This window comes from Felis catus, chromosome A3 (assembly GCF_018350175.1).
Source record: "Felis catus isolate Fca126 chromosome A3, F.catus_Fca126_mat1.0, whole genome shotgun sequence".
Lineage (NCBI taxonomy): Eukaryota > Metazoa > Chordata > Mammalia > Carnivora > Felidae > Felis > Felis catus.
The window spans coordinates 54,541,554-54,568,148 of NC_058370.1; the positions used below are offsets into that span (position 1 = coordinate 54,541,554).

Sequence of the window (26,595 nt, forward strand, 5' to 3'; positions counted from 1 at the left end):
TCTGTCCTGGTGTCTTCGCTTCTGAGCTTCTGTCTTCTGTCCATTGTTTGTGTCTCCATCCCTTCCTTTTCCTTCTGCCCTTTTGTCATCGCTTCTCTTCTTCTGTTCTATTTCTTTCGTCTCTTACTTTTTAAAAAAAATTTGTTTAATGTTTCTTTTTGAGAGATAGAGACAGAGCGTGAATGGGGGAGGGCAGAGAGCAAGAGAGGGAGACACAGAAGCCAAAGCGGGCTCCAGACTCTGAGCTGTCAGCACAGAGGCCAACATGGGGCTCGAACTTGGGAACGGTGAGATCATGACCTGAGCCGAAGTCGAATGCTTAACCGACTGAGCCACCCAGGCGCCCCTTTCTTCTCTTTTTTTACAAATACTTTTTACAAATACTTCTTAGCTGTCTACTCTCTGTGGGGTACTGTGTTCAAAAGGACAAGGCATCTGGCAAATGGTTGTTGGGAAGTTTTGGGGGAGAAGTTGGGAGCCACGGCTCCTTGCTGGGCCTGTCACACTGAGCCCTGGGGAAGCCACCTCCTGCAGACAAAGCTAGCATGGGCCCAAATGATAAGCCAGAATTCCACTTGAATTATTAATTTCCGTGGGTGAGGTGCTGATTAGGATAATGGGTATCCATCACTGGATTCTGGGAGGAGATCAAACCAAGATAAAGAAACTTGGATATTCTTAAAATGATATCAACTCTTAAAGAAACCAGATAGCCCTAAAGTGACCTTTCTTTTCAACCAGATTGCTCTTCATTCTAAGGCTTGTTTTGCTTGGAAAACAGTAACAAATGTCAAGAATCTGGGCTTCCCCCAGGCAGACCTGTTGAGCCTGCCCCCCACCCTACCCCGTACATCCCCACGGGGTTGGGCGGGTGCTGAGAACCCCTCTTCTGTGAAATCTGCCTGATTCTCAAGGCCCCACCATCATCTCAATATTTAGTACATGGAGGCAATTTCTGAAACACATGGCCTCCACAGGGCAGTGGCCTAATACAATCAAGTTTTCTTTCTCACATGAGTCACAGTCAGATGCAGGGTGGTGGTAATGGGGACCAAGGTAGGGCATCCTCTGCTCCATGCACCCCTGCAGAAACAGAAACCCAGGCTCCTACCAGCTGTGGCTCCCCCTCCTGACCAGAGTCCAGTCAAGAGGCCGCCCATAACTGCTAGGGAGCAGGGACCACTAAGGAGGAGAGTGACATGGCCCTGGGTGAGCATTGTGCTTGGTGACAATGACCTTGGGCTACCTTAAACCGTGAGCCCTAAGGGCCATTAGAAGTTCATCCACTCTCACGTCGTCCGAGCTGGAAGGAAGGAGGAAAGATTATCCCTTTTGTGTCATAGACACAAGTCCTCTTGCCTAACCAGGTGTATCCAGAAGCCAAGGTCACGGTCATGGCAACAAGAACTGGAACTCCAATCCCAATCCCCAGCTCCCTGTGTTACACACACACGTGAACTCCTGGCATGATGCTGCCTCCATCCCGCCAAGAACTGAGACGTGGGCTGTCAGACTCCATTAGTTAACTCACTTCTCGTTTGGGCCAGAAGGCTTCCACTAAACAAACTCTACTCTCCCATGGAACAAATGGCTGCACTTTCCCATTTGGAAATGCATTTTTGTTAAACTTCCTTTTTATAGAAAGACTGAAAGCCCTACTGTATCCCAAAATGGCTCAGCAGAGGGTGTTACGATATAAACGTCGTCTTCCTCTCAAACTGACAGAGGCTCATTATCTTCAAATTGCTTCAAGCGCCACCAAGATTAGCAATCTTCGGGAGTCTATGTTGATTCTGATGTCGCCTCTGAAGTTCCAAGAGGCCCCGTGGCCTCCAGATCTGTAGGGTCCCTGGGAGCCTCTAATCAGCTACCATCAGCTGCCTGACCTACTTGGAATTGGGAGCAGTGAAAACTGGGTATAGTCTTGTAGAAATCGGCACTGGATTATAGGATTAGCAGGCGCTGTTGGAGGCAAGGGGACTTTGGCTGTAATTGACACCAGGGCAGGTGTTTCAGGCTTTTGTCAAAGAACAATACAGCCAAGGAACCACGAGTGGGGTCAAAGAGGCATTTCTCCGTTTGAAGACTCAAAACGAGGCTAATTGTAGAGAAAAGGCAAGGCAATAAAAAGGAGAGGGGTTGACTTCAGGAGAGGAGGTCAGAGGGAGGAAAGTTGGTTTGAAAGCAAGATCAGACATCAGAAGAGGGACTGATAGAGGCCAAGGCTGTGCTTCTCTGACGCTGTTAGTCCCTGGGGCTGGGAGCCCGCCGCATAGCCACATAGCCGGCCTGAGATCATTTCTTCCTTGATAAAGCTCAGAATACCAGGAGGATCAGAATCACAACAGTATCACTGTTCTGTGCTGTCTCTTCAGATCAGAACCATTCTGGCTCTCGTGTCCTTCCGACTACTGTCCCTGTGTTTCTAATGACGGCTGCACACTTGTTTCTACACCGTCTAACACGTAACCAGGAACAAATGCATCTCCGAGGCTTTGTTCAGCCTGACTTTTGGTTCATCCAGGGGAATTGGCATATGGAGATGTGTATTAGTATATTAGTCGAGGTTTTCCGGAGAGACAGAACCAGTAGCATATATGCTAATAAAGTATCCATCTATCTATAAATGTGAATGAATTCTCAGGCTCCACTCCAGACTTGCTGCATCAGATGCTCTGGAGGAGGCCTGGAAATTTGTGTGTGTGTGGGGGGGGGTTGTGTTTTTGGTTTTAGTGTTGATTTTTTGAGAGAGAGAGAGAGTGCAAGCAGGGCAGGGTCAGAGAGAGAGGGACAGAGGATCCAAACCGGGCTGTGCGCTGACAGCAGCGAGCAGGGGGCTCAAACCTACGATCGCGAAACCATAACCCGAGCCGAAGGCGGACCCTCAACCGAATGAGCCGCCCAGGTGCCCCCTGGAAATGTGTGTTTTAATCATTCCTCAGGTGATTGTGGTGCTCGAGAGAGTTTGGCAATCACTGGCATGGGAACTGAAAGGCTGAATTCTTCAAATACTTCCAGTGTGGCTTCCTGACTGTTGGTGCATTACGTGATAGTATCACACACTTCTCTGCCCAGCTTTGTGCAATTTATTGAGGGCTTCCATATATATTTGATCCTCACAATGGCTCTGTAAAATAAAGACAATCTTTGCAAATGAAGAAGTAAAAATAAAATGACCTGGTTATTCCTACCACTATAATGCATCCTAATACAACCATCTCCTTCCTTTCTCCCTCCCTTTCTTATCATAACCTTCCCTCCCTCCTTCCCACCCCTCAGTCACAGTGCTATGAAGCTCAGATTCCCTTTCGGGAAGAAAGGTCATATTCTCCCAGGTGCCAGAAGACTGTCCTTGGCTGTCAGCCCTCTTTGGGGTCCATTTTCCCTGGAGACAGCCTCTTTGCCCAAGGTCACATCTCCTTCTCAGAGGCAGCCCACATCCAGTGAGTGATTCATGTGAAGATACTATAGTCTGGCCCAGCTCCATCCCCCCCAGTGAAGGGCCATTTTGCTAGAAGCTCCTGGTGGGTGGCAGTTCGACCTTTGTCCCCTCCCTTCAACAGATGTTGATCCTCATACATGCCCTCACGAGTGTCCTGCATTCCATTCGCCACCTCCGAGCGGGCCTCCCAGGGAACCCGCGCTGGGACACTTGTAATGACAGACCATTGTATTGTTAACTGATAGTGTGACACCCCTTACTCGTACTTGCACGCGCACTAAACATTCTCTAGAAATTTGAGCACTGCTCAGCAGACACCGAGGCAACATGGATGGAGAAATATCTCTTGAAAGCTTACTCCAAAACAAAAGTGGGTCATGCAAAGTCTCTCTTCAGCAGAGGCACTTGCGCTCTCTACCTATCTTGAATGTGTTTTCAGGTTGCCCTTCACACATCCTTTCGACACGCAAGGCTTTTGCTTCCCCTCGAAAATCTTTCTTTGACCCTTGGAAGCATTCAGTTTTCTGACGGGCCAAGACTTGCCTTGTTCCAGCATTTCACACAACACGCCTGGAGCATGACACAGCACAAACCTTTCCAGCTACCTATTATTAAGCTGTCCATCTGGAAACTCGGGGATCCCTCCACGCCATCGATCTCCTTTTCCACGGACCACGTATCGTCCTTCCAGAAGCATACAGAAGTTGCTGCCTCCGGCACAGAGAAGCAAGCCAACAACGTCTTGTTCCCCCCCTCCACCCCGACAAAAAAAAGAAAGCTTTAAGACCTGACACCCTTGGCACCATACCTGACAGATAGTTTTTCCTTTTTTTTCCGGAAAATAGATGAACTATTGTCTCCATGAAGCAAGTACTAATAAGCATGGCTATAGTGTTGCCTTTCCTTTTCCTGAAACTCATCATTTATTGATGGAGGGGCAGGCCCGTTAGAGACCAGCAGGTTAACTGTGAAGCCCACAGTGATGGCAGGAGAGCAAAAGGAAATGAGTCATGACCGTCTACACCTGCAAAGTGCTTTTACACTGTGGGAAGGCAAGACCTGCTGCCCACAAGATCCAGGACTGGCGTTGACCTTGGAAGCAAAACATGGCTTTACAAGTGTCAGCAGAGGTGGTCCTTCCTCTGCCAAAAAGAAGCAGAATCCTTAGTCTTCGGACTGGCTGCTCCCTTTGCAGATGATGCTGCTGAGAACCAGAGGTCTAGCGCCGCCCCCCTCCCCGCCCCCTCAACATCACAGAGACTTTGCAATCCAGGCTTCCGTTTTTTGTTTTTCCCCCTCCTCCACAATTATTCTTAGCCAATTAGGCCTACATTGCTTATCTGGCAATGTTTTTCTGAAATTCAAAATTTTTGGTTTCAGAGCTAATGGAATTGTTTGAAAAAATTATCGGGTGAACATCAAGGTTTTCTCCCACTACCCAGGTAACTTTTCATCGATGGGTTATTTCAAAAGATTTCAATTTAATTTCAAAGCATTTAAAAAAATTCCTAGTGATTTACCTTTAAAATTGTAAATATATTATTATTTTTTTTTAATTTTTTTTTCAACGTTTATTTATTTTTGGGACAGAGAGAGACAGAGCATGAACGGGGGAGGGGCAGAGAGAGGGAGGGAGACACAGAATCGGAAACAGGCTCCAGGCTCCGAGCCATCAGCCCAGAGCCTGACGCGGGGCTCGAACTCCCGGACCGCGAGATCGTGACCTGGCTGAAGTCGGACGCTTAACCGACTGCGCCACCCAGGCGCCCCTATTATTTTTTAAATTGCGATAAGATGTACAACACGAAATTTACCACTTCATTGATTTTATGTGTACAGCTCAGGGTACCCGGTATATTCACATGGTCGTACAACCATCGCTGCCACACAGGTAATGTTCTCCAGAGCTTTTTCACCTTCCCAAACTCAAACTCTATGCCATTAAAAACTCTCATTCCTCCTCCTCCCTCCCCTGGTGACCATGTTCTACTTTCTGCCTCTAGAAACTTGACTACCCTGAGTCCCTCATTTATTTTTTTTTTTTAATTTTTTTTTCAATGTTTATTTATTTTTGGGACAGAGAGAGACAGAGCATGAACGGGGGAGGGGCAGAGAGAGAGGGAGACACAGAATCAGAAACAGGCTCCAGGCTCTGAGCCATCAGCCCAGAGCCCGACACGGGGCCGAACTCACCGACCGCGAGATCGTGACCTGGCTGAAGTCGGACGCTTAACCGACTGCGCCACCCAGGCGCCCCCTGAGTCCCTCATTCAAATGGAACCCTACGATATTTTTTTCTCTGTACCTAGCTGATTTCACTCAGCGTAATGTTTTATATTTTTTTAATTTTTTAAAAATGTTTATTTTTGACAGAAAGAGAGCCAGAGCATGAACAGGGCAGGGGCAGAGAGAGAGGGAGACACAGAATCTGAAGCAGGCTCCAGACTCTGAGCTGTCAGCACAGAGCCCATCGCAGGGTCTGAACTCACAGTCCGCGAGATCATGACCTGGGCCGAAGTTGGACGTTTAACTGACTGAGTCACCCAGATGCCCCTCGCTCAACGTAATGTTTTGAAGGTTCATCCATGTTGTAGCTTGTGTCGGCATTCCACTCCTTTGTCAGGCTGAATATATTCCCTCGTGCGTCTGTCTCCCATTTTGCTTGTGCATTCATCCATGCGTGGAGACTTGGGTGACTTCCACCTTCTGGCTCTTAAGAATAATGCTGCTGTGAAAAAGAGGGTACAAATATGTCCACGAGTTTAAATATGATTTTTAATAATTAAAACTTAGTTTTAGAAAAACAAACTTACATTTGCTACTGATGAAGCTTCCTTCATTTGAACCAGGCTCTCACAATTTTACGGTCTGTTCCTATTATATTTTGGCTGCTTGCGTATATTTACAAACACAGGCTATGGCTCTTTTTTTTTTTTTTTTTTTTTTTAATCTGGTTAACCAGTGTGCATAAAGATAAAGTGGGCACTGGCTGAGAAGTGGTACAACTCTTCTAGAATGTCTTCCCCAGAATAGGACTTACTTCGTTCCTTGCTGTATTTCTACTGCTTAACAGAAGAGCCTCTCAATTCACACTTGTTAGATGGATGAATGAAGGAGTTACACATTTTTCAACAATTTATTGTCTTGATCTACTCATTTTTAACACATTAATTTTTTTTTAATTTTTTAAATTTTACTTTTGAGAGAGAGAGATAGAGCATGAGCAGGGGAGGGGCTGAGAGAGAGAGGGAGACACAGAATCCAAAGCAGGTTCCAGGCTCTGAGCTGTCAGCACAGAGCCTGACGTGAGGCTTGAACTCACAAACTGTGAGATCATGACCTGAGCCAACGTCAGACACTTAACTGACTGAGCCACTGAGGCGCCCCTTAACACATTAATTTTTAAGCAAACTTTCCTACAATGTATATCCAGCTATAGAGATCATTTTCTGTCATAATCATCACTAGATGGGATCAAGAAGAAATGCTTCCAGAGCTGTTAGTTTGTGACTAAATAGGTAAAGGCAACTCCTTGAGAATAGAGATATCTCCCACTCCGAATGGTGTTTGGCTCTCAGAGCACCTATTTTTTTGCCCCAATAACTTAGACACCTTGTTAGCTGTATCGGAGTTGTTTAAGAATAAAAACTCTGATCTCTTAACTACACCTCAAGTTTGCAACTCTCCAGAAGACTGTCAAACATGGATGGATCGGCAGACTATGATTATAATAAGGCTGCATAACAAACGAGCACACATCACGCAGCATACAGAAGTCAGCATTTAATTAGCTCATGAACCTTAAGGATGGCCGGGGCTTGGCTGGTCTAGGCTGGGTTTGGCTGGGCCAGTCTGCTTCCAGCCATGAGTCCAACACGACATGGCTTCTCATTGAGGTTTGGGCTCAGATCTGCTCCATGCATGTTCATTCTGAGATGACAGCAAAAGAAACAGTGCTTCTCATGGCCAGGCAGAGGCACAAGATAGCAAGTGGAAACAGCAAGGCCTCCTAAAGCCTAGGTTCAGAATTGGCACATTGTTATCGCTGTTTCGATCTACCAGCTAAAGCAAGTCCCATGGCCAAAGTTAAGGGAGGGGAATATGTTCTACATTTTAGGGGGAAAACTATAAAGTCACCTGTCAAAGATCTGGGTGCAGAAAGGGTTGAAGAATGAGAGCCACTAATGCAACCTTCCTAACCCGGCTATGGAAAGACAGTCAAGAACAATTCAGCCTCTCCAAAAGAGGCAAACGACGTGCCAACAACCTAGCATTTCAGCATTCAGATATAATCATAAAGCACCTACAGTGAAAGCTCAAGCAGGACTCGGCTCGAATCTGCTGGCAGAACAGAAAAGTAAGAACTACACTACTTCCTCCTTTGAGTTATTAACATGCCAGGCCTCATGGCAGCAGCTGAGAAAATGAGGCTCCTGCCCTCTCTACTCGGGCAGCAATCGTCACTCTGCGTCAGATTCTTTCCAAAACAGTTCTCTGACTATTGCTAAAGTAAACCTTGCTCTCTCCTACGAGAAAAAAAAAAAAAAAAAAAAAAAGGAATGCCTTGCCTGTGATCCCCTGCGTGCAAGGATAATTAGTGTCAGATGCCATTTTGATACCGTTGCTCCCCCAGCAGCTGGCAGTGAACACGTGAGATCAGCTCAAAAGCAAACAGCAAGGTCCCTTCTAGCTGCTGGCCCCGGAAATCAGGTCTGATGCCAGGTAATCAGAGTAACATTTCTCTAGGCTCCTCTAACTGAGGCAAGGCAGTTACCATTAAAAACTTGACACACTGGAACAAAGTCTCAGCGGTGAGGCTGTGCTCCTTTCAGACGCCCCAAGTTCTCATGAACATTTCGGACCACGCTGAGGTCCACAGCAGGCAGGCCTGCAATGGGGGGACTGGGTTGGCCCAATTCTACCTGATGTCCGGTTCCATTAACAACAGGAAGTGTCAGGGACGGAGAAGACAGGAGAAACCAAGGGCTCTCCTGCATAGCTGGCCTGTTTCTGAATGACTCAGTTGTGGGTATTTTTCTCATCATGAAAGCCCTCCGCAGAGTTCCTTTTCTTTCATAAAGTGATTTCTTTTGTGGAGCTGACTCAGGGAAGCTGGGCTCCTCCGGGAAGCAGAGTTTATGTGAAAGAAGAGATGATTGAGGTTGGTAGTGACATGGTCAAAATGGACATCGGGGAAAAAAACAGGCAGAGGAGCCTGTGGATTGGTCTAGAAATGGTTAGAAAAAAAAAATGTACTTACTAAATGTACTCACATTGCCAGTCCCCTGTGGTGCAGATTATAGAGAGACTTTTCCATTCCTCAAAGCTGTGTTACTGAAGACTGATAAATACTGACAAATGAGTCAGGCATATGGTGGGTGTTCAATCGATGTCCTGGATTGAATGAAGCCTGGTGACACCGCGAAGGAGAGAACATGGTGTGCAGGGATTAGAGTTCCCTTTGAGGGAGAGATTTAGACACCTCATCTCTCTCAAGTTTAGGCATGGAAGTGGCGGCCATAGCAGGTCACCTTGACTGGCACAGGTGTTCTTGGGTTCATGAAGAACTTGCATGAATCGTCTTAGTTATGCAGAATTTCTTACATTCAAGATCTTGCTAACTGCATCTTCCTGGTATCTTTTCATGTGTCCCCCTTTCTCCTGCATTTCCAGTAACGGGTAGAGCAATGGGCTTGATTAGATTCTGACTCAATTCTTCTGGCAGAATTCTTCATGGATGATGCTGTGTATTTCACATCGCATCTTATGAAGACGTTACTGCACTACTGGTCATGTCAGTGTTGACCAATGGGCTGTCAGCCTGCCTCACCTAATAAGAAGTTACTCATTCATCCTTCATCTAAGTGTTCTAGCATCTACTGGGGATTGTTGGCTAGATCCATTATTTCACGTAGGATAACGCATCTCTTCTGAACTGGCCCCAACTCAGGGCCATGATCCCTAATTCTATCAAGTTCTCCCAAGTTTATGGGTATCTTCAGGCAGGGTTGGGGCTGGGGAGGGACAAAAACAACTAAGGACAGCTGAACAGTAGGAGGCCTTTATGATTGATGATATTCCTTTCCAGTTGTTATGCAGAGGACCTTCTTAAAGTCCAGTAGCTTCCATAAGCAATGAGGCCCAGTGTCCCTACTGCTATTGTAAATGCAGGAAGACACTTCAATGACTCCTGATACCTTCTGTCCCACCTGGCTACAGGTTCAGCCTCTGAAGTAGCCATCTCACGTTGGTTGCATTGGATGTAACATCACACTAGCCAGCGCAATGGAGAATGCCAGCTGGTTTATTGTTTATTGTTCTTGACCTGGACTCAGATAGCCAGGTTATACACCTCCATAAGCTAGTCTTCTGGGTAATTTTACTTGAAGATTTTACTTGACTCCCTGGTCCATGCTCCCAAACTTGGTATTCTCAATAGAAAAGCAGTTCTGGGGGCATCTGGGTGGCTCAGTTGGTTAAATGTCTGACTCTTGGTTTCGGCTCAGGTCATGATCTCATGGTTTGTGAGATCCAGCCCCATGTTGGGCTCTGCACTGACAGCCTGCTTGCAGTCTTTCTCTCTCTCTCTCTTTCTCTCTCTCTGCTCCTCCTCTTCTTGCACGTTCTCTCTCTTTCTCTCTCTCTCAAAATAAATTAATTTAAAAAAAATAAAAAGAAAGGCAATTCTGGATGTATCACCTCACCATACCCTCCGGAGTTTATTGCTATAGCAGATGACCCCAAGCGAAAACTGTGAACTTTATCAGTTACTGTTCTTTTCATCTGTCTTATGTGTGTGGATTATATGTTAAGTTGGTTTAGGGGATAATGTGGTAAAAAAAAATTGAGCCCCAAATCTGAGTGGTTTAGCATTTAAAAATTTGCTTTTCACTGTGGTGCACATCGGAAGTGGGCTGGTGGGGAGACTTGGCCCAGCAGTCATTCAGGGACCTAGGTTGACAGGGGCCCCACTATCTTAATCCTGCATCATCTGGAAGCTTGGTCTCGATGGCAAAGAGAGTTCTGGAGGTTCTTGAATGAGAATCAAAATCTTTGGCTGGAAGTAACTTAAGTCACTTCTGCTCTCAGTTCCTTGGCCAAAACTCATCGCTGGTTCCAACTAGTCATTTAATCTTCCTGGTGGCTGGAACGAGAGGAGAACCACAGGTGGGTGGGGATGAAAAATACCCACCATTGAATGTTAGAGGTTCGTACAATAAGGCCCGCAGTCATTTGAAATTTATACACTGAGGTTTGTCAGATGTAACCGTTTCTGGGATTCCGCACATTCTTGTAGTTACTTGTTGGAAAAAATTTTCCTGGACTTTACTACTTACCAGACACGTGCTCCAAGCACTGGAGACAAAGCAGCAAACAAAAAAGACAAATGCTCACCTTCCCGGGGAGGAGACAGTGACCACAGCGACTCTCTGCCATAAACGAGTATACAGTACTGTGTCGGGCAGTGACAGGTGCTGTGATTCAAAGTAAAGCAAAGACACATCTACAAAGGTATGAAGTTGGGTACCACTTCAGCACAGGCTTCTCTCGGGAGTGGATCTTTAAAAAGAGAACAGTGCAGAGAGGCCAGTCGTGGTGGGAGAGTACGAATATGGAGGAAAGCCCATATACTGCCAGATGTGGGAGTAGAGGGAATGCGTTCAAGAACGGCACGTCAGGGGCAGGGGATGGGCAAAATGAACGAAAGGGAGCAGGAGATACAGGCTTCCAGTTATGGAATCAGTAAGTCACGGGGATGAAAGGCACAGCCTAGGGAGTATAGTCAATGGTACTGTAACAGCATTGTATGGTGACAGATGACAGCTTTACTTGTGAGCATAGCATAAGGTGGTATAGACTTGTGGAATCTAAGGTAACATTGTGGATCAACTGTAATTCAAGAAAGAAAGAAAAAGAAAGAAAGAAAGAAAGAAAGAAAGAAAGAAAGAAAGAAAGAAAGAAAGAAGAGAGAGGGAGGAAGGAAGGAAGGAAGGAAGGAAGGAAGGAAGGAAGGAAGGAAGAAACAATATCAAGTCAGATGCTATGGTAAGCACAACAAAGAGGGAGGAACTATAGTGATAAGGTTGGAAGAAGTGGCCAAGGACCAGGTCACAGTGACCTTCGGAGCCCAGGGAGAATTTGGGGTTATATTTTAAGTGTGATGAGAAGCTATGAGAGGATTTGGGGGAGGGCAGTCACCTTATTTAGTTTGTACTTCTAAAAGATCCCCCTTGGGACGCCTGGGTGGCGCAGTCGGTTAAGCGTCCGACTTCAGCCAGGTCACGATCTCGCGGTCCGGGAGTTCGAGCCCCGCGTTGGGCTCTGGGCTGATGGCTCGGAGCCTGGAGCCTGTTTCCGATTCTGTGTCTCCCTCTCTCTCTGCCCCTCCCCCGTTCATGCTCTGTCTCTCTCTGTCCCAAAAATAAATAAAAAAAAAACGTTGAAAAAAAATTAAAAAAAAAATAAAAGATCCCCCTGATTTCCTGGGGGAAAACACATTGTAGGGGGATGGAGAGATTAGGTAGGAGGCTCCAGTGTGAGCACAGGAGACAGACGGCTCTGGTGGCCAAGACTTTGAGGGGAGCGGCTGGATTCGGGACATGTTTTCAAGGTACGGTCCAACAGGCCACGTGTCCCTAGAGGTCACTGATGTTCAGTCTCTCTGTGCCAGCACATTCAGGCACCGAGAAGCTGTGTGATGTGATAAAAAGAGCAGGAGCCCTGGAGTCAGGCAGAGCTGTCTTTGCACTTCTGCTCTATCAATTGCCAGCTCTCTTATCTTGGGGTGAGTTGATTCAACTCAAGAGCCTGTGAATGGAGGTAATGATGCCCATCTCGTGGGATTGTTGTGAGGGTTACAAGCAGAATATGAAAGGACTTCTGTGTTGCTTTACCATTTACTTTGGAATATTCCACGATGATAGTTTTAATCTACTCCTGATTAATATTTAAAATGCATTTGAGGGGCGCCTGGTGGCTCAGTCAGTTGAGCGTCTGACTTTTGATTTCGGCCCAGGTGATAATCTCACAGCTGTGAGATCGAGCCCCTTGTCTGACTCTGCACTGGGCATAGAGTCTGCTTAAGATTCTCTCTCTCCCTCCACCCCTCCCCCACTCATTCTCTGTCTCTCTCTTTCAAAACAAACAAATAAAAATAAATAAATAAATAAGAATGGAATGGAATGGAATGGAATGGAATAGATGGAATGGAATGGAATGGAACGGAACGGAATGGATGGAATGGAATGGAATGGAATAGAATAGAATAGAATAGATGCATTTGAAAGACCCTAATCAAAACTCCACACTCCAGCAGAGGCTATGATCAGTACCTCCATTCTCAAAGTGTGTGCATTAAAGCTTTTTTAAAAATTCAAAAAATTAAATTTGAACTAAAAAAATGCAACTTAAAGATTGAGAGATGTTAGAAATAATATTTCACTAGTTAAATCACTGGTGGCTAGAAATAGCGTAAGAACAAGGTGAGCCCAGCAGCCTAGCACTTTCTGGAATGAGGACTTCAACTCCTGTTGTTCCAGCCTCTGCCACTTAGTGGAGGATTCTGCTGCCCGATCTGATCCGAAGGTGAGAAGGTCCTACCTCTGAAATGTCACCACATCTGCCTTCAGGAAACCCTTCGTGCAAGGGGTTGCCAAAGGGCCCAGAGCACAGGGAACCTGGATTTTCCCGAACTTGCACAAAGTCCTCTGGGCTTTGTAATGAGGAACATTTCAGATGTCAGTCTGATATTTGCTGTCACTATAATCTTCCACCCAGTGGAAAGGAGGGGATGGGCTGATCTACAGGTACCCCTCCTCCTGCCATCTTTAATCATCAGGGGCTACATAGATCAGCTGAAAACACCCGCCACAGTAAAAACACACCTTGACATTATGGACGGGCAGTTTGGCCGGGTCAGCTCGTCACGGGCGCTTAGCCCAGTGCCAACATAAAGGAGGCCCTCAACAATAGTCGGTGTTTTTACTTTATAGGTGAGAAACTTGAGGCCTAGAGTTGTCAGTAAGCGGCAAAGCAGGGAAGAAGGCTGAACTCTGCTTGGTCCAGAAAGTTCAGTCTTATTCACCCTTTCCTCTACAGCCTCAGAGGAGACCGAGGCTCTTCGTGGGGCCCCTGAGGGCCAGACTAAGCCACTGAGTCACTCTGAGCTTGCAGGTAATTGGGAGCCATCAGCAGGTGAGAAGTAACAACAGATGTGACAATTTATAAAATTCCTCTGACAACAGACTGCAGGATACATTTCGGTGGATAGAAACTAGGGACATGGAAACCAGTGAAGATTCTCCTTAAATAGAAAAACAGACTTGAATGTGAATGATAGCAAGGGGCAAGCCTAATGACTGTGTGCCAGCCTACAGAGGAAGGGTAGCAGAATTTGGTGGCTGTCATGGAACAAAAAGCATGAGAGCCTCTGTCTTCTCACTGGAAGCTAATGGCAATACTAGGGAAGGGGACTCTTGCGCCCAGGGTCCAAGAAGCGTGGGACGGGGAATACACCCCTTCTCGGCTAAGCTGTTCATTAGTTGGGTCACCCAAGCTTGAAGACATCTAGGAAGGTCTTACTCAGAAGCGTGATCCAATCAGGAAAAGAAAATGATGAGAAAAATGGGACGATGGCATTGGGGGCTGTAAGTAGGAAGGTGCATGTGTCAGGGCGGAGGGAGTGTGTGTCGATCAAGTTGTGCGAGAGTGAGTGTGTGTCTGTGAGTGTGCGTGTGTACATGTGTGAGTGCGTATGTTGGCTGGGGTGTCTGGACAGAAGGCTTGCGTCAAGCAGCAGGTACATGTCTGCATCCAGAAATGAATACCGCATACCATCTCTTTCGGTTATTGGGTAGCTGAACTTCCAAGAAAGGCATCTTGTAGTCGAGCCCCTCTGTTCCAAGTATGGAACTTTGCTGTCTACAAGAAAACAATGAAATCCTGGCATCTGCCTAGCGTTGTCGGGATTTGCCTTGCAAGTAGCCACACATTACTTGCCCGATCAGTTAATGATTTGAGGCAGGCAAGGATAACGGGGTTAGGCTGCTCGATCTTGGCTTTCTGGTGTTCTCCTGGTCATGCAGCAAGGAGGGGCTGGGCAAGGCATCAAAGCTGGAGGTGGCCTGATGTGGGCTCTTTCAAAAGACCGGAAACTAGCTGCCAAATTATCGACAAGAGTCCTCGACACAGGCAAGAGAAGCTTTACTTTTTATTTTTATTTATTTATTTATTTATTTTGAGAGAGAGACAGAGAGGGAGAGAGAGCAAGCATGTGAGTGGGGAGGAGGCAGAGGGCAAGGGAGAGAGAGAGAATCCTATGCCGGCTCCGCACTCACTCAGCACAGAGTCTGATGCGGGGTTCAATCCCACGACCATGAGATCAGGACTTGACCCCGAAATCAAGAGTCAATGCTTAACCAAGTGAGCCACCCAGGCGCCCTCAAGAGAAGCTTTAGATGTTATTTTGAAAGGTTTGACAGGGCGCCTGGGTGGCTCAGTTGGTTAGGGGACTGACTTCGGCTCAGGTCATGATCTTGCAGTTTGTGAGTTCGAGCCCTGTGTCAGGCTCTGTGCCGACAGCTCAGAGCCTGGAGCCTGCTTCAGATTCTGTCTCCTCCTCTCTCTACCCCTCCCCTGCTCATGCTCTATGTCTCTCTCTCTCAATAATAAATAAACGCTAAAAAAAAAAAAAAAAGAAAAAAAGAAAGGTTTGACAAATGCCAATGATATCTTCAAGAGCTTAGCTTAGCCCCACGTTGGTGGGGGAGTGAGAGGTTTTTGTTTTTTGTTTTTTGTTTTAATTTTTTGTTGTTGTTTTTTTTTAAATACCAGGGAACTTCTGGTTGAGAGGAGCAGATGTGTTACTAAGAGTTACACTTAACCCTTTTGTCATTTCCTGAGAACTTCTAAAGCTTTCTGCTTTTAGGTTGGAGAGACGCAACATACTGATCTCAAGAGGAAAATCTGATGCAGGCTAGATTGAATCTAAGTTCATTCCAGTAACTAAGAGAGTCAAGGGCATTTTAAAATATCACATTTGCATCGTTAACTGCATAAACACCTTTTAATTGCCCTATTGTTTTTGAGCAGGCTTATTACATTTCTAATCCAGACTTCTTTCAAATAAAATATTATGATTTTTAAGGTTGTCTGTCTTTTATCTTCTGAAAAGGATCTTTATTCCATCAACTGGAGCTTGGGGTGCAGATTTTTTTCTCCCCTCCAGGCTGATTGCGTTTCTCTAAGGTCATCAGAGAAAACCCCTGTTTCTGAAAGCCGCCTTCAAAGTGCTGACCCCGAGGGCGACAGTGTCGTCATAAGATCAAAGAATGCTCTGTCTGCAGTGGCATTTTTGCCAGCTGAGCAAAGCACAGGACTGGGCATTGGGAGAGCGAGACTTTGGTCCCTGGGCCCTGGGCAGGTCTCCTTTACCCTGGATGTCTCTGCGCTCCTGTGCAAGCAAGGAAGGGGGTGGGCCAAAGGATCAGCCAGGACCATTTCAGTTGTGAAACTTACAAAATGTCTAGTTAGTGCCCACTACGGTTCTTAGACCTTATGATACCACCTGTCCACCCTAACATCTTCGGTTTTCTTTTTATTTAAAACTATTTTTATTTATTTGTTTGTTTGTTTATTTATTTATTTTGAGAGAGAGGGAGAGCGAGGGAGAGGCACAGAGAGAGGGAGAGAGAGAGAATCCCAGTCTTCACTGTCAGTACGGAGCCCAATGCGGGGCTCGATCTTATGAACCATAAGATCATGATCTGAGCTGAGACCTAAGCTGGACGCTTAACTGGCTGAGCCACCCAGGCGCCCCAACATCTTTGGTTTTCTTAATGGGACAGATTAGCTTGCATCGATCAATTTGCAGGATAAGTTGAAAAATTGTTTTAATTATCCTAGGATCCCTAATTTTCCCTTACCTCCCCATTATGGGTCAACCATTCCTGAATTTATTTACAATTATTAAATTGGAAGGCAATAGCAGGTGCATCCATCCGGCTTTCACCTGATAGAGGGCAACCCCGTAGGTGTGGTGACCTAGAGGCAAATGCACTGCCCCTTTGTTCTTTTTTTGCGCCTTGTTGGTCTCAGCATCTGTGCCCAAATTCTGGGTTACCAACCAGCCTCTTCTTCCCACAATGCAAGATGCTGTAATCTCTCTATGTTCTCTCTTCCACCTCTTGGAATAGTGAAGTCTCAAATTGTTCTGCCAGCTTCACAGAGTGCTGTCACCTATCTGCCCCCAAGCTGCCTCCTGCCAGGCTCCAGAGAGTTCCCAGATTGGAGAGGCAGATGTGATTCCTGACCACCTCCCATCCTGGAAGGATTCAGAGGAGAATATGGGGTCTGGTGTTTTTAACAATGACACAGCAGTCATTCAATGAATATTCTAGAATAATGAATGAATGAAGTATAAGCACTCTCACCATTATGTCCCTTTCTCAGGCACCTTCTTAATCTCCTTAGCACATCTCCAAATCCAAGGAATAAGTTATGACTGAGGTACTTCTATTGCCACCAAATAAACCCATTCTTTCTCATTGTCCATGCTGTGTCCATGGTCAAAGTGAGGACAGGCCAATGTTGGGAGCTCTAGAATGTAAATGGATTGGAACCCCTCAGGCTGGAGCCCCTCAGACTGAGTCGGTCAAAGCTAGTGCCTCCAGTCGTCCTAATTTCCCGTTGAACAAATCAGTGTGTGGAGAAATCTTGTCCTTCTATGGCTTCTTAAACGTTGCACACTGACCCTAGCCCCAGCGAAGCTGGTCATCCAGAGTTGCCTTGTATTTGAATTATTATTAGTCTTCCAAAATCTGCAGCCTTATTCTTGCATTTTTTTAAGGGTTCATGACCTTGACATTGCTTTTCAGTGACATTCCCATGGAACTTCAGAGATCAGAAGCTTTTTAAAGTGCATAATCCCTCTGGTGACATCAGTGGATTGCCTTGTTCTGTGTAAGGGTCAAGGGCAGGCCACCCAAGACAGGCCACTTTGGCATGAAGACTATTTTGAGTCACAAAGCAACCCAAACCCAGCAAGTTCAGGAAAAGATCTTCACCTCCACCTCAAGTGCCTGAAAAGAATTTAGACAGAGGACCTGCTCCAGGAAGGGAGCTATCACCATGGAGAACTCCATCGTACTATGAACTAGGTGTGGTGGGCAGGGAGGAGGAACCAATAAGGTCACTTTGATCAAAGTCCTCTGTGTCTCCTTGTTTCTGAGGGGCCCAGCAGATATGTGTTTACCAAACATGTATGCTTTTTCATCTTTCTGTGAATCACACTCCTTCCCTTTCAAGTCCCAGACCCCTACCCCTTCCTCCTTAGTTCAAGATGACATCTATACCTCATTTTGCCTGTCTCTGGAATGCCCACGTCTGTGTGGACTCCTTGTATGTACCAAATTAAAATTTGGTTATCTCTGGTTAATCTGTCTCATGTCAGTTTGATTCTTAGCCTGGTTAGAAGGACCTCGAAGGGGACAGGAATTCTTGCTCCCCGACATCTGTGAGAACATCAGCCACCACCAGTAGGCATGGCACCAGCCCAAAGGGCAGGTGGAAGGGACACTGGCCAGATCAGACGTGAGGGCTTTCTTCTTCCTCTTTCGGAAGTGGAAAAACCAAGACCTGCTGTGTTGGCCACGTGCCCCTCAGGTGAGATCACAGAACAGGCTCCTGGAAAAATCCTGGCCTACCCAGGATGTATGTGGCTCACCGTGGACTTGGGCCTTGACTGGATACAGCACAAAGCCAACGCTTCTCAAGGGAAGCCGGCGTTCCCAGACCTCTCAAGGGAAGCCAGTGTTCCCAGACCCGTTTGCAGAAGAAAGGAGATCATAAAAAGCTGGATAGTGTGTTTTTTAAAAACCAGCCTCCCCACAGAAAAACACTTTTGTATTGAAGGTGTGAGGTTTGATGAGAAGATAGGGCACAGTGGTTGAGGGTGTGGCTCCTCAGTCCCCGGGCATCCCGTCCCCACGGAGTCCCCTCGCCTGCCTTTCACAACTCCCTCCCCTCTGCCCACCCCCAATACACACACACCCAGCCCTGGCCTGGGGACCCCTCGGGGGTCAGGGTTGTTGTCCACACCCACATGAGCCCGGAGCGCCCCTTTCCAGAGTTCCAGTCATGATTTGGTTCCTCTACGGCCACTTCTGCTGAGAAAAAAAATTTTGCAGACATTAATTCTAGGCTTTTTACACTGATAAATATTAAGCTTGTTAGTTAATAGTAGTGTCACAGTGTCACTGGGTTTTCCCTGTCTTTTCCCTATCCTGCTTTCAGTAGATTTGCTTGAAAAAAAAAAAAAAAAAAAAAAGGAAGAGAAAAGTAGTAAAATGAGCCCAGGGCAGGGTGCCAGACAGAATAGGAAAGTGAGGCTGGGGCTGGGTGGTGTGGGAGCCCCTGTGTGAGCAGCATTCTCCATGCTTCAAGGCTCAGACACTGCGGAAACTGTCCCCTGCTCCCTGTCGCTCAGTGGGGAGCCCAGGATGGTGGGCAGGTTGGCAGCAGGCCTGAACAAGAGATCAGAACTGCTGGCCATGAGTGCGCCTCTTCTGGAAGAGGCTCTTCTGGCTGCTTGGAACTCTTGCTTTGCCAAGGGAAAGCCTTTAAGTCCCTCTGTTGTAATTTTGTTCTAGAAAACCAAGAGCAGGAAGGGCTTGCTCAGGCCTTTAGCCAGGTCCTCCCCTTTCCAGGCCACGCTGAGACCCACCCCCCACCCCCACCTACAATGCCACTAAATAACCTTTTCCTGCTGGTGGCAGGTTTCTCTCCCAAAGGCCCCGGGGGGAGGCTGGGGCAAGCATTCTCCCTCTTGTTTCAAAAGGAAAGCTAGAATGCAAATGCATCAGCAGATCTTGTAGGATTTCAGGGTGGTGGAAGCATCTTGGTTAAACAAAAAAAAAAAAGCAGAAAGCTGTAGATGGGAAATGTGGAGCATGACAGGGGTGGGAGGGAACCACTGTGCCCTCAAGGCAGTGATGAGTTTCTGCTCTTTGCCTAATTGCACGCTAGGCCTGAAGCCCAAAGAGCCAGACCCCGTGGGTCTTCTGTGGGCGAGTGCTCCACAGAAGCCAGGAAATACGGCAGAAATACAGAGAAAGGAGGAAGGCGAGGCAGAAGGTGAACAGCGCTCCTTGGGGGTGGCTGCAAGCCCACTCCTGGACCTGCTCTGAGCTGAACCTGCAAACGACCTCCCTCTGGGTCCCTACGTCTGCAGCTCGCCCTAGAGCAGGTGACAGAGACTGAGTGGTGTTCCGGGGCTGGGGGGGAGGGGGGGGCTTCCTTAGAGGGGATGCAAGGAAGGGTGGGTCCCAGGGAGAATCCTGGTTCCCCTGACTACGTCCCGTGAAGACATCAACAGGGGCCTCTCTCCTCAGCCCTGAGTCAGGGACTGGGAGGTTGAAAACCAAATTTTGTTGAAAACCAAAATTCAACTGAGTGAATTGGAAGACCTAACTGGCTTCCTTGACAATTCAGGAATCAGACAGCATCCCGTACGGCAAGTAGAGGGGAGCTCCCCTGAGCTAAACAAAAGAAAGGTTTTTTAAAAGACAAAGAGAGGACTTTAAACAGAGAAGAAGAAAGGAATTTATTAGCAAGGTGTTCGTTGTTTAGGCAAGGTCACCCTCCTAAGGGGAGAAGGAGGGGCCTATCAGCAAATAGCCTAGTATCGACCAGCAAATTCCTTGTTGACTGGCTAAAGGTTACAATCCCAGGGGCTTGCCCGTGCCGCTACATCAGGTATTGAGTCTTGGTTTGCTGGCTGGGGGCCTGAGTCTAAGTGATGTCATTTGGGGCCTGTGGTTTTCTTTTTAACGCCAGTAAATAAACCTCTGAGGAGTGAAGCAGAGGAATTTGTTGTGTTCAAACACACACCCCTCATAGTGCTCAAACCCAGGTCTGTCCAATTTTCAAGGCATGTTCTCTTTCTTCCATCACGCTGGAAACAATTCAATTATGTTTGCTTCAACAGAAAGTGATTGCCTGCTCCGTATGACACAACCCTGGGTAGCCACAGTGAAGGAGACACAGGGAGCGGGGAGGGGTAGTTAAGACAGATAGACAAGCTCGAACCTTCATCAGACGAGAGCGTGGCTAAATGCGGACGTGCTGAGAAGCAGCAGGGCGTGTGAAGGTGTTATTGAGAAAACAGATCACAAGATGCTTTGTGAAAAGGGAAGAACAAAACAAATGCATGTGTTTGATGAGCCACACATTGATAAAATGCTAAGGCCTAGAGGGTTCCGTGGTGAGTAAGAGTTCTCACCCTTGAGATTTCCTGTTTTAGAGGCTGTATTAGGCAGTGTTCTCCAGAGAAGCCGGACCACCAGTAGGATATACAGAGATACAAAGACTGAGATTTGTTACAGGGATCGGTTCACACGGTTATGGAGGCTGAGAAGCCCCATGGTCTGCACGCCGGAGAACCAGGAAAGCCGGTGGTGTAACTCAGCCCGGGTATCGGGGGCCGATGGTGCAGGTTCTGGACGGATCCGAAGGTCTCAGAAGCAGGAGTACTGACGTCTGAGGACAGCAGGAGATGGACTCTGGCTCAAGCAGAGAGCAAATTCGCCCTTCCTCCGCCTTTTTTTTCTACTCAGGCCCTCAAGGTTTGGGTGATGCCCACAGCAATCTTTCTTTTTATTCACCTACAAATTCAAATGCTGATCTCTTTTGGAAACACTCTCACAGACACACCCAGAAATAATGTTTAGCCAGCTAAATGGGCTTCCCTTAGCGCAGTCAAGTTGACACAAAATTAACCATCTCAGAGAGGAAATCAGCATTGAACCCACCCATTTCCAAACAGTGGGGTAAGCCTGGAAACCAACTTCCTTTCTTGCACTGCAACTACTTCTTTGCTGAACTAGAGCTAGGCATCACCACATGTGTGCAGCCAGTCCAGGCCACCGTATGTCATAAGTCTCAAACACACGCACGATTTCAAAGACCGACTTAAAAAAAAATAAGCTATCTCATTAGTATTTTTTCAAATGGAATACACGGTGAACTAAAATATGTTGCTGAGTTCACTAAAAGATATTATGAAAATTCATTCAATTATATGTGGCTATTAGGAAATTTTAAAGTGCATCCGTGGCCTGCATTATTTTCTGCTAAACCAGCACTGACCTAGAAGGAAACCTAGGATCCCCTTTCACAACTTTTCTTAAGCCAAGACCCCAGCAAGAGCTCTGAGGAACTTTCAGAACTGTCGTTTTTGGACTCCCCACTCGGAACCTTCAGGCTCTCTTGGTTCTCCAGAGTCCGAGACCACCCAAGCAGATGCCACTAAAGGCAAATCTATTCCTCCCACAGTGACCCCTCCCAAAAGGGCCTAGGGAAGCGGACTCCTGAAATGGCCTGGAGAGATTCGGCCCTGAGAAGTTCTCACTCCCCAAAAGAGACCGGAAGCATATCTGCCTACTGGCCATTTCTCCAGGCACTCTACGGTATAACACGCAAAACTAGGCTCGTCAACTCGGTACCTGCGGAACTAATCCGAGTTACTTTTTCCATGTTGCAGGCATGCTCAGAAATTTTGTATATTAATAGATATTGTGACTCTCTCAGAGTCAAACATGTTATGTGGCTCTTCCCCAAATTTATTGAGGACAGATTCCTCACACCCTGTTTGAACATCCGCTAAATATACATCAAGAAAGGCTGTACGGGCGCTGTGACTTCTGCCGTCACCTGGTCCTCTCCCTCCCTAGGAGAAGTGGCCAAGGTTACCAGGCACACCACTGGGGCTGAGAAGAAACTCCAGCTACTTCTAGTTTCTAGAATACTTTGCTCACTGGCATTTGGCAAGATGGCACTTTATTTAACGGCGAGAGGAATTCGCTGATATTCAACCAGGTAAGACCATTTTTCTCTGCCTGGTTTTGATATTCTGTTCTCCAGACTTCGAGAGAACTTAATTGCCCTCTGATTTATAGGATCATGAGAGATTTCAAAAAATATATGTAATTTGTGTACTGGGAGTAAGTGAGAGAGCTTTATATCAATGCCTAATTCATTCACCTCTGTGGAAAAACATAATCAATTTCCAACAGACAGCTTTAAGATTTACATAGTGTTGGATTAAGGACCTTACTCAATAATCATCATTTCTATTGTTTCATATCCAGGCTCCAACCTGCCCAGAGCATGGGGGCGGTGGACCATAGAGCCTGCCTGTGGCCTGGTTATAGTAAGCCGCCAGCAGGCTGGGGTTGCGGGACGGCTGGAAGGGGGCCAAGAAACTCATTTACTTCAATCCCTATTGTTAACATTGGCTGCTATTATGTTCCATCCCAGTCCTGCTTCCCACCCCTGCAACTCTGAGGTTCCTCCCAGATACCTAATTCAGGCCACAGCCAAGCTTCTAGCTTCTATCATTAGCTTCCCACACCTGGCTCATTTAAAAGAACAAAAAAAAGTCATCCATAGGTTGGTCTTGCTACCCTAAGTATTTCCTTACACTTAGCTCGGTCTTCCTGGTTTCATCATCACTTAACATTCTTTGTTAAACAGAACAGCTACACTGTACCAGGCATGGGGCTAAATGGGGGCCAGAAAATCAAGCTCCTACAGGGTCTGCACATGCAAAGTCAGTTGATTTGGGTTAAAAAAGTAAAGTCCTGACCTCATTTGGTTGACTTCATTATTCCTTTTTGCTTTTTTATCTTCATGACAATGACATTAAAGTTTGATCCCAATTCGTGGTGGACCACATCCGCCAGCTGTCTTTCCTCTGGAATGCTTGCTCATTATCCGAATGCTGGCAGTGCCCTGTTCTCCCAAGGACCTGCTTTCCGTTCTCTGGATGCTCTGGAAACTCCTGGGAGGCTGGTCCCAGGGCAGGGCCACTGCTGGACACAGAGCCTTCTCTGCCTCTGCTAACACAGCAGAGACCCAGTTTCAGCTGACAATCTCATATTGCTGGGCAGGAAACAAAAGAGCAATTCAGTCCTTGTGAAAACTTGCCAGATTTCCATGCAACGATTTTCCTTCTTGAAATCACTTTTTTGTGTTTCCATCACAGAAATGAATTCAAAGAAAAATGAGTAATTGCTGGTCTACTCGGAATCACTGGGCCCCCACAAGTAAGTTCATTCCTGCGTGAATCTATTAATTTCCATTTCCAGGGCTTTCAGATGTAAAACAAATGTTTGGTGTAATATGCACCGCTACCCTGCTATAATTAAACAACCTCTTACTGTCTAAATTGGCGAAGCACTTCATCGATCAGTGTAAATTTGGTCCTGAGGAGATGGCTTTCACATTTTCTTGATACATAGGAAAATGGCCACAAGTCTTTTGTAAGATTTCTTGGATGCTGCTCTCCCCCAGGTTACAATAATAGTAACTGTTGCTTCTTGGTGGCCTCATTGTAATGTTCATATCCGGTGATGGCTCAATGCACCTCTACATAAAGGGGAGTGAGTGGTGGGGAAACCGATTAAGAATAAAATACAACTGGGGCACCTGGGTGGCTCAGTCGGTTAAGCGTTAAGCATCCGACTTCAGCTCATGTCATGATCTCGCAGTCCGTGAGTTCAAGCCCCGAGTCGGGCTCTGTGCTGACAGCTCAGAGCCTGGAGCCTGCTTCAGATTCTGTGTCTCCCTCTCTCTGCCCCTCCCCCACTCACACTCTGTCTCTCTCTCTCTCTCTCTCTCTCTCTCTCAAAAATAAACATTAAAAAAATTTTTTTTAAATAAAATATAACTGCCTCTTGGATAACACGGGAGGATTAGGGACACTGACCCCCGTGCAGTCAAAAATCTACATGTAACTTTTGACTCCCCTAAAACTTAACTACTAATAGCCTACTATTGACTGGAAGCCTTACTGATAACCATCAACTAATATATTTTGTGTGTTGTATGTCTTATAATACTGTGTTCTTACAATATAATAAAGTAGAGAAAACAAAATGTTATTAATAATATCATAAGGGGGACGCCTGGGTGCCTCAGTCGGTTAAGCGTCTGACCTCAGCTCATGTCACGATCTTGGGTCTGTGAGTTCGAGCCCTGCGTCGGGCCCTGGGCTGATGGCTCAGAGCCTGGAGCCTGCTTGCGATTCTGTGTCTCCCTCTGTCTCTGCCCCTCCCCTGTTCATGCTCTGTCTCTCTCTGTCTGAAAAATAAATAAAAAGTTAAAAAAAATTAAAAAAATAATATCATAAGGAAGAGAAAATACATTTACAGTACTATGCTATATTTATTCAAAAAAATCTTCGTATAAATTAACCTGCGCAGTTCAAAACCGTGTTGTTCAAGGCTGACTGTATATTCCATTCTAGGACCATTTCCTGAGTTTCTATGCAACACCGTTCTGGGTACAATTTACTCCTGGTATGTACTAGGAGCCAGTCACGATATCCAAGATGTGGGTGCCCTGTAATTCTAAATATGTCTTGTGTCATTTACCTTCTTCTTCCGCAAAGTGGGGATGTTGGATTTCTGCCAGATCTGATAACCTGGAATTCACTACTCACACATAGCCAATAGGAGGCCCAGATTAGTTCTGTGCCATTGCTCCCTTTTCTGCCCCGGGGGTTGGGGCAACTGTGCCCTACTCACATCCAGCAAGTCCTGGCCCCAGACCCTAGGGCTAAACCAGATGGGAACAGGAAGGCTATCAGTACTCCATCACTCCATGGTTAGCCCTCACTGCACACTGCATTTCAGATACCAAGGCTTCTGCGTAGTTCTCTGAAGATGGCTGCCACATCACATTTGCATTCGTTCATCAGGGCTCAGCCACAAAGAATCCCCTTGAGCTAGTGGAGGCAGAATAGGATTCAACTCGGGCTACTAAATGGCTTACCAGATGCTTGGACACACTGAAGAACAGACCCCAGGAGGAGCTCCCTGGAGCTGCTCACAAAGCCTGCTAGCAGAACCAGGCCACATTCATGGCCATCCGGGAGGGGCCTGCAGCATCAGCAAACAGCCCCCACACCTGCTGGCTTCAGAACCACTCACCTCTGCTCATGGCACACCAGTTGAAATAGGTGTCTCAGCCTCTGCCTTTCTGGCCACTTGACTCCAAATTTAACCTCCGCCATTTCCCTCAGAAGGTGGATCCTAAGTGATGTCTAGAGTCCTGCTTCCTGGGATTCCGGGGAATGAGGTTTTCACCTGTTCAACTCTGCAGTCTAGGAGGGCACACCGGAAACCGGAAATGCACGCTGGGTGAGCTGACACCTGGTTTTGTCAGTTTCCCAAGCCGTAACCTGACACCCTCCCCCTCTTGACTCTATCCATTTTTATCTTCATAGTTGGCTTAATCCCCTAGGGCTCTGGAAAGCTATTTCTATTGGCTGAGAACCAACTGGGAACCAGCCACATGCTGATAAATTCCAAACCCAGGACTGTTTTGTATTGAACACTTCTCTTTGTGGAGGTCCCAATTTTTCCAAGAAGTGCCTCTTCTCCCCACCACCCCTTGACATAGTTATCATTTTAGAAGTTGAGTCTCCACCACCTGAAACCACAGTTTATTAATCCAGGAATAAGTAGATCCCTAATCTGGGCCAATCAGGGATCTCCTCTTGAATCTGTGGGCTGGATCCCAAGACGGCTGCATCAAACTTAGTGGCTGAAGCTATAAAAAATATCTCAGGAGCTCTCAGCGGCCATGATTTCTGCCATGTGGCCAGCACTGACCGCAGTGAGAGCAAAGAAGGAAGTCGATGGAAAATCATGAGATAGGGAGGGAGTGCCAATGGTATTTTCACCTCTGGTTCCAGTTTCTCCCAAATCCTGCCCCATGCCGGATCTCTTAGCTCCATGGGATGGTTCTGTGCCCAAAGAGTATTGTCATTCTCCCTCTTCTGCTTCAGTCTGAGTTGGCCTCTGTCATCTGAAACAGGAGGTCCAATTAGTACATATTTATTGAGTGATTTGAGGGAGACTGATTCTCATTAGCCTACACACATACTGTTATTTCTCATTAGCTTAACACACACATGCGCATGCATGTATACACACACACACACTTCCTGACCGCCAGTTCTTAAAGCTCCAGTCCCACTGCTCCCTTCCCCTTCATGGCAAAGCCTCAAAAGAACTGTGTGTACTTCCCTCACCACGTCCTCTCTCCCACCCGCTGTCTACCTCGCTGCTGGCCTCCATGTCGCCAACTTC

At 46.7% G+C, this 26,595-nt stretch overlaps 1 long non-coding RNA gene across 1 annotated transcript; it reads right to left on the bottom strand.

The window, feature by feature from the left end:
* Positions 1-20,023: 20,023 nt before the first annotated feature.
* LOC123384408 lies at positions 20,024-25,881 on the bottom strand. Its single transcript, XR_006595453.1, has 2 exons — positions 25,432-25,881; positions 20,024-23,864 (listed from the first exon to the last, which is right to left on the bottom strand). It is a non-coding gene; the product is annotated as an uncharacterized LOC123384408 (long non-coding RNA).
* Positions 25,882-26,595: the final 714 nt, after the last annotated feature.